At 45.4% G+C, this 16730-nt stretch overlaps 1 non-coding gene and 1 pseudogene across 1 annotated transcript; one reads left to right on the top strand and one right to left on the bottom strand.

The window, feature by feature from the left end:
- Nucleotides 1-10517: 10517 nt before the first annotated feature.
- Nucleotides 10518-10582, top strand: LOC141135698 (U4 spliceosomal RNA; annotated as a pseudogene).
- Nucleotides 10583-12089: 1507 nt separating this feature from the next.
- LOC141135235 (5S ribosomal RNA) lies at nucleotides 12090-12208 on the bottom strand. Its single transcript, XR_012243517.1, has one exon. It is a non-coding gene; the product is annotated as a 5S ribosomal RNA (ribosomal RNA).
- Between the last annotated feature and the right edge of the window lie 4522 nt (nucleotides 12209-16730).

The following is a 16730-nucleotide window of genomic DNA, read 5'->3' on the forward strand; positions in this document are numbered from 1 at the left end:
CTGAGGATGCACCATGTCCACAACCAGCAATGTTGGCTGTAGACACAGAGCCTGCTTGCCCTCTTTTAGTGGCCTGTGAGCATCTGCTTCTCCTTGTTGGCCTTCCAGACAAACTGTATTTGATGTATTTGTAATGTATTTGAATAGTTACACCAGGAATGGCCTGCAGTGAGATGTAGCTGCACAAAACTGTGATGTGTATATATATATATATATATATATATATATATATATATATATATATACACATATACACATATACACACACACACACTGACAGGGGCATAACTAGAAATAGCAGGGCCCCATAGCAAAATGTTGTATGGGGCCCCCCTGCAAACAGCCCCCCCCCCCACAGCTGCCCTAGTGTCAATGCAGCGTGACCTGTGCCACATACAGCGTGACCTGTGCCCAATACAGTGTGACCTGTGCCCCATACAGCTGGGTCTGCCTGTGCCCCATACAGCCCCACCTATGCAGAGGAAGAGGCAAGCCGTCCGGATCAGCAGAGAGCGGGATTGCCCACTGTAATAGCTTTCATTTGAATTTCCTGTCTTCCCGGGGCTCATCGTTACATAGCCCCACCTCTTGGCCCGACGCCTTCAAAGACGTCACATGTCCCGCATTGGATCGGCGTTCTGTCTATCAAAGGCACTGGGCCAAAAGGTGGAGCTATGTGACGTGAGCCCCGGGAACACTGGAAGTTCTAATGAAAGCTCTTACATCGGGCAATTCAGCTCTCTGCTGATACGGACAGCTCGCCTCTTCCTTTCCTCTCTCTTCCCCTGGCTGGGAGACTGTGCTGGCGGTGCTCTTATCCTCACTGGGCCCCACTTGGCTGCGGGCCCCATAGCACCCGCATGGGTCGCTATGGTGGTAGTTACGCCCCTGTATACTGAATATACTGCAGCTAACTGAATCAACTGCCTGCCTGTAGTATATTAGGAAGAGAACAACAGGAACGGTCTGCAGTGAGATCTAGCTGCACAGGATACAGTACTGAATATACTGCAGCTAACTGAATGAACTGCCTGCCTGTAGTATTTTAGGAACAGAACAGGAACGGTCTGCAGCGAGATCTAGCTGCACAGGATACAGTACCGAATATACTGCAGCTAACCGAATGAACTGCCTGCCTGTAGTATATTAGGAACAGAACAACAGGAACTGTCTGCAGTAAGATCTAGCTAAATTGGATACAGTGTGTGTGTATATATATATATATATATATATATATATATATATATATACATACATATATACATACATACATACATACATACATACATACATACACACATACACACAGCTTTGAATGTATGCATATGTATTCTAAATATACTGGAGCTAACTGAATCAACTGTCTGCTCAGTCTAAATGAAATTAAATGACACTCGCTCTCTCTCTCAGAACGCAGAACAACACAACACACGGCCGACGTGCAGGCGGCCTTATATAGTGTGGGGTGTGTACTTAATCCCGAGCCATAATTGGCCAAAGGCACCCTGCCTTTGGCCAATTATGGCTCTGCTTACGGCGCTGTGATTGGCCAAAGCATGCGGGTCATAGTGCATGCTTGGCCAATCATCAACCAGCAAACCACTGCGATGACGCAGTGCATTATGGGCCGTGACGCACCACTCGAATTTGGCGGGAACGCCCATAATGTCCGATCTTCATCGATCGAACAGCCGATGCTCGAGTCAAACTCATGTTCGACTCGAACTCAAAGCTCACCCCTACTTCTGAGTTACCAGGACTGGCCTTTTTATACCAAGATTGAGCGGCTTACTAACGGAGCATAAAAGGTTGAACTGGGATTTGTAAGGACTGAACTGTCACTGTCTTGCGAGTTATATACTCTATCTATTCCCTCTACTCCTTGCATACTGATGCCGTGCTCACCGTCTTCGGTCTGGTGCCAAGAACTGCTACTTATTGTCTGCTGCCGCTTATCTGCTCGCTGCTTGTCCCTTCCTGCAATTTTGCTTCACGTTTACCTGATGGCATAATGACCAAATGTCTATGATACGCCTACATTGCGGTTAGCCGCATATAGACACTAGTCTGGCTTCTTTATGGGACCGCAGGCAGGAATGCCTGGACATAAATGAAAACTCAACAAAAAGACTACTTTAAACATAAATATTTTATTGGATAAAACTTGACCGCAGCATATATTATTGGTTTATAAACATATTCATCAAGTATTAAATTACCATACATATTTTATTCAGCATAGAAATAACTCAATACACCAAAACTTAAGAAAATACAGCTCAGCCACTAAGACTCAAGCTGGAAAACAATCTGTCTTCAATATTATTTCACAAAACTGTCCCCTCTTACTTTGAAAGCAAAAGGGACTCTACCGCATAATATAGCCACGACAAGGGAAGGGAGGGTGGGAGGTTCCGCTGTTGATCCTCTTCATGTGACTGGGCCCAGACCCTACGGACTAGCCCTTTATAGAGGGACCCCCTGGAATTCTAGAATGTTCCAGGGGGTCATGTGACCCCGGCTGATCTATCCTAACAAGGGGCTCCTGGATTGTAGAAGATTCCAGGTCAGCTGACCTTAAAAAAACAATCCCAGGCTTTCACGCCGTTTTCTCACAGAGGGAGCCTGGAAACTACTCCTACCCCGATCCCAGAAGGAAAAGGGGGGCCTTAAGATAGGCTTGCCCCCTTTTCCTCATATTTGCACTAGGGTAACAGTTTTTTGTCGTATTCTTTATTTGCGGAATCATAGTACCGCCAACTGGGAACAGTTTACTTAGCATCATGCCCGCTTTATTCTCATCCACCTGTGGATTGCCAGCGAGTCAGAATACTTATGTTTTGTCCTCATATCTATGGTACCTCTATCTAACCGGGGACACATTGATGCTGCAGCGGAGACCGATAATTTATTTACGCACAATGACCTGGATTCTCCATGTCGGTGGGCTTTGCAGGTGACTGCTCTGTACCTGCTGCATCACCCTCTTGAGATGCCCTAGGTGTTTTTTTTGTGTACACATAGTTCCCATATAGTCTACATTATTTGCTTAAGCTATACTGTATTAGGGATGATTGAGCTGTGTACATGTGAGTGTGGCGTCCAGGGCACCTTTTGTGGTTTATTTTAGACAATGTTGTCTTTTTTTTGGTGATGGTGGGTGGTTCCTGTATATGTATTTTGGTTCCTGTATATGTATTTACTATTTTATATTTTTGTATAATAAAATTGATTTGTATTTTTCATAGATTGATTCTGGTATTCAATTTTTGTTACCATATCCCAGTGGCTCACGGTTATGGTGCTTAAGGCAGCTCTGTCTATCTGCCTATTTTGTATATGCATTGGTTTTTTGGCCATAGAGCCCAACTTCAATTCAGTGAGTGGGTAGGTGAACAGGGGTTTCCTTGGAATACCTTGTAATGTGTAGGTTCCCTTTTTTGCTTTGTTTCTCCTAATATCACACACATTCCCACATTGCATAAGTGGGAATAGGCCCTAAGATTGATGTACAAAACCTAGAACAGCCTTTCTCAAAAAGGATTCCTCCAGATCAGCCTTTCTCAACCAGGGTTCCATGGAACTGTAGGGTTCCACCACAGCTTATTAGGTGTTCCATGAGCTATGGGCAATTTCTGAATTTCAGATGAGTAACGGCTGGCACCAATGATCTTATTAGCTATCTGTAAGGGTGAATTCTTCCCACTGACCATTAGGCTGCATTCACACCTGAGTGTGGAGAATTAATGGCATTTTTCAGGTGTTCTTTTTCAGAGTTTTTGCAGCTTTTTATAAGCGTTTTTTTTTAAAGCATTTTAGAAGCCTTTTACAAGCATTTGACAGCTTCAGGCTTTTTTGTTTAGCCAATAGAAAGCACTAGGGGGAGGAAAGGGAAAGGGAGTTAGGGGTGGAAAGCTGCAGTTTAAGCAGAAACGAGCAACAAAACGTTGGTAAAACACTCAAGTCAGGCATTTCTATTAAAGTCTACGATACATATGCAAATGCTCTGATGCTTGATCTGATACCTGGGAAGTCAGGGATGGGCGGTGCGGCCAGTGGGGGCCGTTACAAGCACCGATCTCCCTGTATAGATTTCAGTAAAGCAGCTGACAGCGGCTTCTCCTTCTCTCCCTCCCGTGGCTTTTAGCTGCTTTTTTTGTAAATCTATACAGGGAGATCAATGCTTATATACACCGATCAACCCCAATTGCCCCCTGTGTCCTCCTCTGTTTCTGCCTCTGTTTCCTCCTCCGTGCTCCTAAGGTCCCCCTCCATGTCCTCCTAGAGTTCCGCTCTGTCCTCCTCCGCTCCTTCTCTGCTCCCCCTCCGTGTCCTCCTCTGCTCCCCCTCCGTGTCCTCCTCCATTCCCTCTCGGTGTCCTCCTCCGCTCCCCCTCCGTGACCTCCTCCACTTCTTCTCCGCTCCCCCTTCCTGTCCTCCTGCAGTCCCCCTTGCCCTAGATTTGTCAGGATGGAGAGCGGAGGAAGAAGCCGGTAAATCTGTCATTTTCTGGCTCCTTCCTTTTCCGAATGCACAGAGTCAGTGATCACTGACACTGTCCATTCATAACTGAGCATCATAAACTGGGTTTACAATGCTTCAGTTTATGAATGAACAGGAGCCTCTGTCTCCTGTCCATTCATCCTTAGTGCAGCTGAGGCTACTGAAAAAGGGACTAGGGAATCTGTGTCCTCAGTCCCTTTCCCTGTCTCAAAGGGGAGATGTTAGTGGTCTATTTAGACCCCTCACCAAGTCAGTACTTGTACTTCTTTTTTCTGTGTTTCTTTTTCCTGTATTAGTGGAAATGTAAAACTTTTCTGCTAGACTTGGGTTAAATAATGATACCTGGCTTAGCTTTACAGTCTATTATGTGGCACTTTACAATTATCATTGTTGAGACTGTACATTTATCTGTGGGCTTTCGCTGTATGCTCTGTATAGCTCTGCTATGAGACATGTACAGTATGTAATTTGATACTGTGTTGTCTGGCAATAAAATTCTTTTAAAAAAAAAGAACACAAATGGCTATATGTGATTATCTTCATAGATAGCGTCCCTCTCAGTGAAGTCCAGGGTAGCTCTGGTAACACAGGTGAACAGCTGGAGAGATCCCAGGCCTGAGGATCCCACTAAAATTAGAGTAGTCTGGCACAAAGTAGCTGGGTCTTATGGAGAAGCTGCCTGCTCTTAGGCTCCTTCCCAGCTGCCCAAATGCTAGTTCTGTGGAGAGCCTCTTACCTGGCTGCAGACCACTTACCCAGATATCTCTGATGAGGTGTGGACTCCCTGAGCTGCTGAAGTAGGGAAGCAGAGAAATGTATCTTCTCTGGGCATGACCAGGGACCCAGGAAACTAGAAAATCTAAAATGCTGAGTTGTCACTGGAACAGAAATGGGCAATGTTCTGGTGAAGATTTGCCCTACTTTGGAGAGATCTGGTCTCATTTGCTGTTTTGTCTTGAGACAGGAAGTGAAAATAAAATGGGAGATTAACCATTTCATACAGTCAAAAAGAACAAAAATGATGTGGGTTTTAGATATACTTTAAATAGTAAAGGGACAACCAGTGAATCTGTAAAGACTATGTTAGATCAGCCTTTCTAAAGCCTTTTACCAAAAAGGAACAACTGAAAAAGTTTTCATGTCTATACCTTCTGCACTCTGCTGGCTCCCATTTTCCATATCACCTCGGTTCATGCAGGAGACAAGCTTTTATCTTCATAACTACAATTTTAGTAAATTGTAATGTGCCAAAAATATTTACTCCTAACAATAATGGATGCTGTCTATTCCCTTATTTGGCAAAAGTTATTGATTGTCAAAGTCAACATGTTTGATCAGCCTTTCTAAAGCCTTTTACCAAAAAAGGAACAACTAAAAAAGTTTTCATGTCTGTACCCTTACTGAAACCAATTCCACCCTTACCAACAGTTCAAAAAGATAATGGATGTCATGTCACTGGCATTGCCAAGTGGTGGTGAACCTGGAAGTGAACCTGGAAGTACAGTATGTACCAAATGGTAGTACATTGAGCCACAGATGAGCTCCCGGCAACCTCTGAAAGAACCCTAGGGGTCCACAGAACCTTGGTTGAAAATGACTTGTAAGGTGTACCAAACTTGCCTAGCAATAGGGATGAGCTTCGAGTTCGAGTCGAACTCATGTTTGACTCAAATATCGGCTGTTCGCCGAACAGCAAACAATTTGGGGCGTTCGCAGCAAATTCGAAAACCGCGGAACACCCTTTAAAAGTCTATGGGAGAAATCAAAAGTGCTAATTTTAAAGGCTTATATGCATGGTATTGTCATAAAAAGTGTTTGGGGACCTGGGTCCTGCCCCAGGGGACAAGGATCAATGCAAAAAAAAGTTTTAAAAACGGCTGTTTTTTCGGGAGCAGTGATTTTAATAATGCTTAAAGTGAAACAATAAAAGTGTAATATCCCTTTAAATTTCGTACCTGAGGGGTGTCTATAGTATGCCTGTAAAGGGGCGCATGTTTCCCGTGTTTAGAACAGTCTGACAGCAAAATTACATTTCAAAGGAAAAATTGACAGTTACTCACCGGTAACTGTTTTTCTAGGATATCTTCCAGGACGGCACACCTGAGATGAGAGGCTCCTCCCTACAGGAAACACAATCAATCGACAGCTGTTTTAAGTCCCCACCCTTCCCCTTGATCCTCAGTTTGTAGAGAAGTAACTCCTGAACCTGGTTCACAAGGGAAATCATTCCTTATAGGTACTCACCTTCTAGTGTTCTACCATTTTCCCTCCTCCAACGGGCGGGAAGTAGGCCTGCCGTCCTGGAAGATATCCTAGAAAAACAGTTACCGGTAAGTAACTGTCAATTTTCTCTTAGTCATCTTCCAGGACGGCACACCTGAGAGGATAATCAAGTACCTCAGGCCTACCTTAAGGTGGGACCACTGCAAGACCCTGTTGGAGGACCTTGGTTCTGCAGTGAGTTTTACCTCCACTCCATATGCTTGATGAAGGTATTATAGCTGGATCATGCGGCTGGTCTGCAGGTCTACTCCACCGATGTCCCTGCCTTCTCCGCTTCGGATGCAGGACCTAGGTGGAGTGGGCTCTTAAAGATGGAATCAGAAAACATGTTAAACTTGTAGGTTAGCAATGTTGCCTGTCTCACACATCTAACAACCATGGCCTATTGTGCCTGTAGGTGCTACTTAGAACCCCTAAAGATTAATCAGAGACCTGTGTTGTAAGACAAGGACACTCATTGATCACTAAGAGGGCCTGTCTTAACACTACCCTGTTCAGGGAAATAAAACTGCAAAAAAAGGTGAGCCCCTAACAGACAACCTTTTTTGTTCATTTTTATCTTTACATCAGCAAAGACTAAAGGGAAGCCTACTTAAGGGTAATAGATTAACTGAGGCTTGATCCCTGGGTTTAAGGCATGCCCACTCTGTGGCTTTACTTACGCCTGAGTGCCTACTTCAGGAGAATAAAAGTTCATAGCAGGAGTATAACACTTATACTGCTACATCTAGTTCTGCTAGAAGGGTGAGATGAAGGCCATGCACCGAGCCGTAACCTGTTCGGTCGGGTATACATCTTTATACTTCATCATCAGGTCATAATACTCCTCTGAACAGAACTTCCCAAGTTCTTACTAAGCAGGGTGATTCTTTATCGCCTTCCTCCAGTGTCCTATAACCCTACTGGGCTTCAACCCTAGGAAATGGTTCCAGCATTCCTGAATGTAAGGGGCTGAGGCTTTCTGACATGTGACGTCTGCAGCCAGAACTCCAGGCCCCTCCACGGAAAAGAGGGCTGAAATACAAAAGGTGATACATGCATTATTAATATCACAAATTAAAAAAAGATCATAGATTGTGGACCCAGCACAATAGATTTAGACAGAAAGGACACAAGCATAGACAATAATGTGTATCCGAGTGTGGCTAGCTAAACCAACATATCAAATATGGGAGAGACCCAAATCTGAACTTCAATGTAGACAAACAGTCCTCACAGTCTGGTTTTCTGATGTGCAGCCAATATGTAAAAACATTAAGACACATGCAAACTCTCAGCCTTGGTTCACACTGGGACGACTTGTCAGGCGACCTAGTCACCTGACAAGTAGCGTCCTGTTCTGTGCAATGGAACCATTCTAATCATCGCGATGCAAGTCGCTCCGACTTAGAAAAGGTCCCTGTACGACTTTGGGAACGACTTGCATTGACTTCTATACAGAAGTCGTTTCGCAAGTCGCCGCTGAGTCGTGTCCTGGGTCGCCTGAGGCAATCGCGCTGTAAGTCGTGCTGCCTCAGTGTGAACCGACCCTAAATGCTGCGTGTTTCTGAAGTGCAGCTAGCTAGGTCATAACTGATATATATACCTAAAGGACGGGAGTCCTGTTTACGGTGGAGTTTTACTGATGTACAGCAAAACAGGGCCATAAATATAAGACAGAAAGACCCAAACTTCTATGTTGCGTATTTCTGACGAACCACCAAATACAGTTATAAGATCAATATGGCACACAAGACAATATCTTTTCTGTTATGCAGTTCTGTAGTGCAGTCACATAGAACCAACACAGAAAGGACCCAAGCAACCTGCAGCATTGTGTTTTTCTGAAGTGCAGTAAGGTAAGGGAATCTGAAACAGAAAGCACCAACAAGCTTCAAAGTTGAGTATTTCTGCTGTGCAGCCACATAAAAACAGACAGCCTTCCTAGCTACGACCTTTCTGGTGTATTGCAAAGTAAGGCAATAACTCCATGATGTCTATTCTTGTGTAGCAAAACCTCAACCAGAAGGGACAGATAAAACTTAGGGCTCCCACACCTGTGCGACCCAACCTGCAACCGCAAAAACGCAAGAGAAAAGTCATACACTATGGCTTCCAATGGGAACCATTCGTGTCTGTGCAACTCCAGGTCGCAGCGACACCAAGCAGACCCCGCTTTCTGGATCCACAGACCTCAAGATTACACAGGTCGCAGGTAACTTGCAATTTTCAGGTTGAACAAGCGAGGGGTCCCCAATGCTGTATCTCCCTGGAGGCGTGCAGCCAACAACCCCCTGCTGTGTATCCTTAAGAAGCAGCAAGGTAGAACAATGAGAAACAGAAAAGACACCCCTCACTGCTGTGCCTTTCTGATATGCAGCCGATAAGGCAGTAAATATAGAACATACAGGACACAAACAATCTTCAATCTTTGTGTATGTCTGATGTGTAGTACTATACCAATACTGAGCAGAGACACCACCACCCTCAATCTGTCTCCCTGCTGAGGCAGCAAAAACAAATCAGAAAAGGACAAGCAACCTCACTGCTGTGTCCCTTCTGATATGCAGCCAATAAAGCAGTAAATGTAAGACATAAAAGGACAGACAACCTTCAATCTTGTATATATCTGATGTGCAACAATACAACAATCTGAATAGAGATAGCACATCCATATTGAAGGGATTTGGCATGCGACTCAACATATCAAATCGCATGCCTAAAATCGGCAGCCTTTGCCGTTAATAGCACGGTCAGCCCGACGCCACTTTGCGGGGCTGCACCGATTACCAAAGGCAGTACCAGTACTACCCCTGGCACAGGTTCAATTTGTATTTCCCAACAATTCAGGACCATCAATCTTCACTACTGCCTTGCTAATAGGCAACCAATAAGGCAGTAATACAGGACACAAAAAACCCCAGACAGAACTCAATTTTGAGTATGTCTGATGTGCAGCAATATAACAAATATGAGCAGAGGTGTCACAAGACTCAATGATGTGCATTTCCGCCATGCGTCACAAGACCAGAAAGTACAGACCACCTTCCCTGTTGTATTTTTCTGATCTGTAGCCAAATAAGGCAGTACCTTTAGGATATAACAGACAACAACCAAGCTTCAGTGCAGTGAATTTCTGATGTACAGCAATATAGCCCTTATGAGCAGAAATGTCACATATCTCAATGTGTATTTCTGCTGTGCCACAAAACATCCCAGCAAGGACAAACCTTCACTACTGAGGTCTACTGGCGTGCAACCAAGGAGTCATGGTGTATCCCTTTATGAAATAACCAAACAAAGCAATTTGATCCCTAGGCATAGCCTGGGCTGTAGATACTAACACTTCACCCCCCCCCCAGTGAAGGAACAAATCCTAATCCTGATCAGAAACTAAAGTCTCAATGAGCCCAGCCCTAGAGACCAATTTAGGACAGCCTCTAGAAAAGGTGGTCACCAATTTAGCCTGGAGGAAAATAGCCACCTGCAGGCCTTAAACAAGCAATCATGTATCTATCTAGCTCTTGCATATGTTTGCACAGAAAATCCTTAATTAAAGGATATAGGAAGCGATTTATAGTAAACCGCCTTTAGATCTGTCACTGAGTTGACTGTAGCCCAAACCAACAAAAAGGTTTTTCTTACCTCCTGCACTATAATATAACCACAATGTAAAGGGGAGTGGGAGGTTGGAGCTTATGACTTCAGATTCCTAGCAGCTGGGCTAATAGGGCCATATAACCTAGTGCACCTGCTTTGCGCAGTGGCAGTATCATAGTCAATGAGGTTCAACTGAGGCGTGATTATTGCTAATTGCTTCTCGGCCTTTTGGCTAAGATCAAGTGTAGTATCTGTTCTTATCAGTTTCCAGGAGGTGGCGCTTGCTTCCGTCCCTGATCTATGGCGAAATAGAGACGGGATTGCGGTTGCTATGCAAAGCCTGCTGGAGTGAAGGTGACCTGGAGCCGAAAGGGAAGCCTTCTGATAGGGATGGAGAACCACGGGGTCTGAACCGGAGGGTCGGGACCCTGGTTTTCTGGCCTGGATTGGGGCAGATCTAGCTCCGGACAGTTATTCGGGAGAGAACGCTTACTCCTGCCTTGCAAGGGGGGGAGGGAGTGGCAAGTACTTCCTGAATGTAATTAGGAGGAGTGATGGGAGCGATGGCAGAGCCTGATGGTAAAGGGCTCTTTCCGGCTTCCTGATCTCCGTATCCTTCCTGTCTGTGGTGGGGTCTGCTGTGGTCTGGGCTGGAGGGTCAGGGCTTTTTCGAAAAGCCAGTGGTGAATGTGCCCCTGCAGTGGCAGTTCAGGGGTGCCGTATAGTCACGGTGTGAAAGCACTTGATTTTATGGCACCATGGTCACTTTCACCACAACACACGTTTTTCGCACCTGCCTCTTGGGCCGGGCCTTTTGGCCAGGACCAGGGGAAATTTTTATGCCTGGCCGGAGGGCCGGCCATTGTATAGCACAATGGCCACTTTCACTCTCTCATCTCACTATCTTCCCCACTCTTTCTTTTACCCCTGTTTGTCACCTTTTTGTCTTTTTTGGTTGTCTTTGTATACACGTTTTGTCACTGTGTGGCGAGTAGGGTGTGGGTCCTCGGGCCTACTCTGAAAGTCTTGGGAGGGGGTGGACATAGGCCTTTTGGCTTGGTTCGCCCTCTCCTTTGAGGGGTCTCCCTTCGGGGGAGCCCCACTGTACTAGGGTCGGTCTGCTTCGGCAGACCTTCCAGTTGTGGGGGTCCACCAGGTTTCGGCCAGATGGACCCTTTGTCTGAGTACCTCAGTCCCTGTCTGGAGCCTAACGCCCCGGGGGATCAGGGTAAGGTCTTTCCCTAGTGGAGGACTCTGTACACCCATTGCACGTTTTTGTGTTTCACTCTCTATGTGTGGGCACTTTTTTTGGCACCGGGTGGAAGTTTTTGAGGTGTGTTTTGCACGCCACTGGCTTTTCGATAGAGTGCACCTGCTGACCAGGAGAGCTTACTCCTGAATCCTTCAACCATTGCACAAACCATAAATTGTTCAGTGGTATACCTGGCCTGTAAGGAACTCTTTGTATCTACCAGGTCCCCCCCCCCCCTTCGCTCTATTCATCCCTACTAATGTCCCACAACCGGACATAGGGAGAGGCTGGCAACCTACTGTTGTGATAACCACAGTGTCTCTGCTGTAAGAGGGAGCTGTGGCTGGTGGTTTTAGCAGTAGCTCTGGGCTATTTTGTTATGCAGACCCCAGGTCCTGCACGGTACCACTCAGTAAATACAGGGGGAAGGGTAAGAAATGCCTTACCTACCTCTTTCCCATCTGAGGTGGTAAGCCTACGACATATGGTTTTCCCAGGTGGTCTCCCATCCAGGTACTAACCAGGCCCGACCCTGCTTAGCATCCGAGATCAGATGAGATCGGGCGCTTTCAGGGTGATGTGGCCATAGGCCTTCCCAGGCATTTGGTCTGGCTCCCAGGGGGGGACCACCAGCCCCAGGCTTCGGGTCATTTGGAAAAAAACAAACGGTTTCGCTGTGTAGGGAGAAACACAATCAAAAACTGAGGATCAAGGGGAAGGGTGGGGACTTAAAACAGCTATCGATTGATTGTGTTTCCTGTAGGGAGGAGCCTCTCATGTCAGGTGTGGCGTCCTGGAAGATGACTAAGAGAAAAAAGTAATTTAAAACTACTCGCGGCTATAATGAATTGCCGGTCCGACAATACACATAAAAGTTCATTGATAAAAACGGCATAGGAATTCCCCACAGGGGATCCCGAACCAAAATTAAAAAAAAAATGACGTGGGGGTCCCCCTAAATTCCATACCAGGCCCTTCAGGTCTGGTATGGATATTAAGGGGAACCCCGGCCAAAATTTTAAAAAAAAATTGCGTGGGGCCCCCCTCAAAATCTATACCAGACCCTTCAGGTCACCCGTTACGTAACCCGCCCCCTTCTGACGTCACGGGGAATGCCACAGGGAAGTCCCCGTCAAGTCCCCATGCGTCAGAGGGGGGTGGGGTCACCGGGTGGCCCCACCCCCGTTATTTAAGAACCGTCAGAAGAGGAGAAGCGTCACACAGCGGGAGCCTCCCTCCATGCCATTATGGATGCGGAGCGGCCCGAGGAGAAGAAGGAAAGAAGACGCCGAAGAGGAAGATGCCGGACGAGAACACTGGAGGAAGAACCAGAAGAAGAAGACGGAGGAAGAAACCGAAGGAGGATAGAAGATAGAAGAAAGAAGATAGAAGAAAGAAGAAGCATTTAAATGAAGGAATTGTCAAAAACTGTCTCTTGTCATTATTAACATTTTTGACAGTTTTTTTGTGAAATGGTAGGGGTACTTTCACACAGGGGGGAGGGCCGGGATCTTTGGGTCCCCTTGTTAAAGGGGGCTTCCAGATTCCGATAAGCCCCCCATCCGCAGACCCCCACAACCACCGGGCAAGGGTTGTGGGGATGAGGCCCTTGTCCCCACCAACATGGGGACAAGGTGTTTTGGGGGGCCACCCCAAAGCACCCTACCAATGTTGAGGGCATGTGGCCTGGTATGGTTCAGGAGGGGGGACCGCTCTCTCGTCCCCCCCTCTTTTCCTGCGGCCTGTCAGGTTGCGTGCTCGGATAAAGGTCTGGTATAGATTTTGAGGGGGACCCCACGCCATTTAAAAAAAAAAAAAAATTGGCTGGGGTTCCCCTTAATATCCATACCAGACCTGAAGAGCCTGGTATGGAGTTTAGGGAGACCCCCCACATAATTTTGTTTTTTAATTTTGGTTCGGGGTTCCCCTGTGGGGAATTCCCATGCCGTTTTTATCAATGAACTTTTATGTGTATTGTCGGACCGGCAATTCATTATAGCCGCGAGTAGTTTTAAATGACTTTTTTTACTTTGAAATGTCATTTTGCTGTCAGACTGTTCTAAACATGGGAAACATGCGCCCCTTTACAGGCATACTATAGACCCCAGGTACCCCCCAGGTACGAAATTTAAAGGGATATTACACTTTTATTGTTTCACTTTAAGCACTTCACTTTAAGCATTAGTAAAATCACTGCTCCCCGAAAAAACGGCCGTTTTTAAAACTTTTTTTTGCATTGATCCTTGTCCCCTGGGGCAGGACCCAGGTCCCCAAACACTTTTTATGACAATAACTTGCATATAAGCCTTTAAAATTAGCACTTTTAATTATTCATGTTCGTGTCCCATAGACTTTAACAGTGTTCGTGTGTTCGAACAAATTTTTTGCCTGTTCGCAAGTACTGGTGCGAACTGAACAGGGGGGTGTTCGGCTCATCCCTACCTAGCAACATTGCCTTCTGGCAAGTGTGGCTTTATAGCAGAATGGATAATGGCATGACCCCCAACCTAAAATTCAGGTTACTGTAAACTTTACTAATATTGAAAATGACCACAAACCATTAATGTTAAATCGTCAATAAACCCACATTATAAAAAAACTATCAATAAATACTGTATTACATGCTGTTCATACTCACTTTGAGATTTGTTTTCTGTTTTCTGAAAAAACCCTGGTTGATCCTGATGCTCTCTATCTCCACCTTCTGTTCATGTCCCCAGTTGAGCTAGGGATTCTGCAGAGCAGTGTTGGCAGCTCTGCACATGTTCAGTTTTCATTGAGTTTCCATGCTGAGCATTTCCTCCCTATCAAATCTGAGAAGCCCATGTGACTATAGAGTCACACATGTGAACGTATACACAGTGGTAAATGACAAGCCCACTCCCTTCCTCCTCCTTCATGCCTGACCAGCTAAACACAATAGGGGCAGGATATTACATGTAGATTAATGGTGGCTTCACCTCCCTCTTATTCTAAGACACAGGCTGGAGGGGTGTGACACAGCCTGTGACTGGCAAAAATCTGCCCTTGCCTTGTTATTTGTACAAAATAATAAAGATTTAATTTCAAATATGTATTTGTATGATAATTTATAACAGTTTATTGATATTAATTATTTATTTTTTACTCTATATTTCAAAGGTTTTTTTTAACACTTGACCAGCAGCAGAAGACTAGAAGCTGCTCCTGCTTATGTTTCTCTGCAGACAGGCTGGAAAAGATCTGGGTCATGTGACAGCTGTATATTGGTTAAGAAAAGGGTACTTAGATTTTTTTTTATTAACATCATTACAGTGCCATCATCCACATACATAAATAGAAGGGACAATATAAATGAAACAGTGTGTGTTCAGTGTCACTTTAAGCTGGTGTACAAATGCACAGTATAGATGGTATTAGAACATGGACATGGAATTAATGTGACCAAGGACTACAATGGTTAAGGGGTTGTAAAGGAAGAAGGTTTTTTTTATCCTAATGCTTTCTATGTATTAAGATAAAAAGCCTTGGGTGTGCAGAAGCCCCCCTAATACTTACCTGAGCCCCCTCTCTATCCAGCGATGTCCACGAATGGCGTGGTCGTCCGGGACTCTCCCTCCTGATTGGCTGAGACAGAGCAGTTTCATCATTGGCTCCCGCTGCTGTCAAACTCAGTTGGCCAATCAGGAGAGAGGGGGCGGGGCTGAACCGCAGCTCCATGTCTGAATGGATACATGGAGCTGCAGCTTGGCTCGGGTGCACCCATAGCAAGCTGCTTGCTGTGGGGGGCACGCAACAGGAGGGAGGGGCCAGGAGCTCCAGCCAGGGACCCGAGAAGGGGAGGATCTAGGTTGCCCTGTGCAAAACCACTTCACAGATTAGGTAAGTATGACAGGTTTGTTATTTTAATGGGAAAAAAAAGACTTTACAATCACTTTAATGGTTTTGGATACAGCAAAATGAATACGTGTGTATATTTGGACCACTGTCCATAACACATATCAGTAAACACTAAGGTCCCATTCACATCTGTGTGTCGGAATAATGCGCCTTTCTTTGCACGTTTTTCGTGACAGCATAGGACAGCTCAATCACTTGAAAGGGCTGCACTACATGTGACAAACACAGCAAAAGTAGCTCATGGAGCATTTTGCTGCATACCAGTTTGCACAGGTTTTCATGGGCATTCCGCTGCATGTGTCCTAGTCACGTGTAGGGTGCCATTAAAGAGGAGCTCTAGTTCAGGCAAAAAAAAATTAAGTCAGCAGCTACAATTGCTGACTTTTAATATAAGGGCACTTACCTGTTCAGGAATCCAGCGATGTTGGAATGTTGAGCTGATTCTTCAATCATCTTTGGGTGCAGGTGCTGACATCTTCATTAAGGGAAACCGGCAGTGAAGCATTCAGGCTTCACTGCCGGTTTCCTACTGCATATACGCGAGTGACGCTGCACTTTCTGAATTGTCCCACCATCTGCTGGGACCTGTGTGTCTCCCAGAAGGCATCGGGGGAAGGAGGAGGGGCCAGAGATACTAGGAGATCGACGCAGCGATCTTACCCAGATTTGGGAGCAGGAACCTGTCAAAACCAATTACCCGCTCTTTCCTCCCCCCCAAAAAGTGCCAAATGTGGCAGTGGAGGGGGGGAGGTTCTTAACGACCTTTAAAAATCTAAGAATACTGCAAGCGTGCCTTGCTTTTTTCACATATTCTGGGAACGTGCATGGAAACTTTTCTTTGCACGTTCCTGGCACATTATGGCTGTATTTGCACCATTCCATTTGATAGGCACGTGGGTTTATTATTGATATCCATGGAAATGCATGAAACCCGCGTTGGCTCTTAAGCCTACATTCACACCCATACCTTTTAACACATACCTCCATTTCCATTGAAATGAATGGAAAGGCATTAAAACATAATGCCTTTCTAGAATAGGGCATGGTAAATCCCACATCAATGTGCATCAAATGTCTTGAATGCGCATTACTGTGAAATACAAAGTATACTAAAATACATGTTAAATCCAATGTGATCTATGCATAAAAGGAGCGGACCTTTCAATTATCTTCCCATCCTCCATTCATAGATCCTGTTTCATTCATAGAATCTATAGTATGGCTTCTATGAATG

Source organism: Aquarana catesbeiana, linkage group LG03, assembly GCF_042186555.1.
Source record: "Aquarana catesbeiana isolate 2022-GZ linkage group LG03, ASM4218655v1, whole genome shotgun sequence".
Lineage (NCBI taxonomy): Eukaryota > Metazoa > Chordata > Amphibia > Anura > Ranidae > Aquarana > Aquarana catesbeiana.